The 2,491-nt window shown below is 38.8% G+C and overlaps 1 pseudogene; it reads right to left on the reverse strand.

Annotated features, from left to right (window-relative positions):
* Positions 1-583: 583 nt before the first annotated feature.
* On the reverse strand, positions 584-2,186 carry LOC103742016 (annotated as a pseudogene).
* Between the last annotated feature and the right edge of the window lie 305 nt (positions 2,187-2,491).

Genomic DNA, 2,491 nt, shown 5'->3' on the forward strand with positions numbered 1-2,491 from the left:
AAACTTGTGAAATAGCCTGTATTCAGTTTTAACTTACAAAACTTTTGATTTATATCATTTAATATAGTAAGTACAAAGTTAGAAAAGAAGGCAAAGTACTGTGGAAGAATTGCCGTGAAGAAATAAAGCTATTTGAGCGTTGTATTTTACAAATTAATCTTTTTCTTACAGTGCACTGAGATTTGATAATGCTAGAAATAAAATTTTTTTCTCAAATATTAATGAACATTCTTTTCCTTTTTCAACATACTTCTGCTTGGGTTACTTAAAGGCGATTGGAAAGCCTGGGGCCTTGACTAGAGTGAGACCAGGCCTGTGCCAATACTTGGTGTTTAAGGAAATACTGGGGGATGCTGACCCATGCTGTGTGACAAGAGCTAGCACTGTCTCACTGTTGCTCCCTACTGCTGCCTTTCTATACCCTACTCTAAATTCATGCTTCAGTTTTTATCTCTCTCTTCCTTTTTCCCTAATTTTCTATCCTCTGTTTTTAATTACAGAGTAACAGGTAAACTCACACACAAGCCCCACACATCCCTGGGACTAAAGGAGTAGGAAAGGAATCGGTAAACAGAATCAGTATTTACAAGATGGTCACTTCAAGAGTTAAATTCACTCTGGGGGTTTTGAGGGATTTCTTCAGCATTTCTGTGGGGAAGACTCAGAGCAGCTACCAACCGATGTCCAAAGTCTCATAAATAGTGCAGTTTTTCAAAAGGACCTGAAATAATCAAGTTTCTTTCAAACTTCTGCAGAAATTCTAAGTAAAGGAAATCATCTGAGGTTAGGGATTCTTCTCCCACCACAGCTTTCTAGGCTTGCACATCCTGAAGGATAACAACATGCGTACAGCTGGTTAGCCACATCGGCATGGTCCTTCCCAGTCATGCCTTCTCCAATAGCTGACTTTCATTAACCATGACAGTGACAGCAACATATTAATGGCCTGTTGTGCAACTGTCTGTCAATGTAGATTTGCCACTCAGTAATAAACCCAGTCAAATCAGGGAGGGGGTGAGTGATATTATCTTTTGGCATAGTGAGAATAGGTATTTAAGTAATAGAGCCATTTCTACCTTGTAGTCTATCAGCACATTCATCTATCTCTTATATCATGGGTAAATCTGTGTATGTGTAGCCTGGGAAAACTCATCAAACAGGGACTTCTTCCCTGCTGCTGAAACCTCTTGAAGTACTTTCAACATAAGAGCTCATGTCTGTCAGGATAACCAGTGCATGTTTCTCACACTGATAAGTCAGAAAGTCAGCTGTGGTCAGAACCAGCAAAGAGTGATAATTCCCTCAATAGTTGGGTCATTAGCCAGGTTCAAAAGGAGCTAGACATTGTCTAATGAGTCATTTTCTTCATTCAGATTTGAATAACTTGTCAGTTTCCATCCATCCATAGCAACAAATAACATTGCAAAATTTTCCTCACTGTAATCCACAACACCTATGGATTTCTTTACCTAACCAGGTTGACAATGGATCTAAGTGATAAATTTCATTGTGTGGTAACCTGGTAGCAGAGAAGATGAGAATTTTCTGTCCCCCAGCAATACTATACATGTCAATGACGGCAGATAAGCCAGTCTGAATTATCCTTTCTGGGTATATCCAACAATGAGGATTGATTGACTGAACCATGATGTCAAGGAAGTCTTCAGTCAGCAGCATAGGATCTCAGTCAATGGGTTTTCCTGACCCATTATGTACCCAACCAATCATATCCTCAAAGACTGGTGTTCAGAGAATATCCCCCATAAACTTACAAGTCATTCTGCTGGCATCTATACCTGAAACCCCTTAAGATACCCAAACCACTGCTAAAGAACTACTGTCTTTTAGAACTGTCCACTTCTCTTTGTGCTATCTGGTAATATCAAGTGGACAATCTCTGCATATCCGGGAAACTAAATTTTAGATCTGATGTGACCCTTTGAGGTTTTGGTCAATCTGAAGACTAATATGAAGGCACCAGGGGGAAGACTTCCTCTCAAGATTAATTTATAATTAATTTATAAGGGTTCCTTCATGTGATGTAGGATCACTGAGATTCATTCCTGATACTGCCTTGTATATAAACAAAGGCTGGAAGAGTTAGTTTGAGCTCACCAGCTCACCACCAGCGCCTGCTTCGTTGCTCTCACTGTCTGCCCACCAGTGGGTATGGGCAGCTCAGGCATGGATCTATTCATTATACTGAGCATAGAGTGATCAAGAATGCCATCTTGTCTCCTCCATCTGGACTGTTTTTTTTTTTTTTACTTTATCCAAAGCTCCATATTAGTTTAAAAAAAAAGCCAAGTCTTATGGGTGCCTTATATATATATATATAACATACAATAATACAATAAGTACATTTCTTTACACAAGTACATATGCAATTGTATATATAAGTTAGTACATATACATGTGTATATGTATATTCATGTACCCATGGTGTTTAAGAAATTGTTTTAGGGGACTGGAGATTGCTTAGTGGTTAAGA

The sequence above is a fragment of the Nannospalax galili genome, unplaced genomic scaffold, assembly GCF_000622305.1.
Source record: "Nannospalax galili isolate Female #2095 unplaced genomic scaffold, S.galili_v1.0 scaffold18, whole genome shotgun sequence".
NCBI classification, from domain to species: Eukaryota; Metazoa; Chordata; class Mammalia; order Rodentia; family Spalacidae; genus Nannospalax; species Nannospalax galili.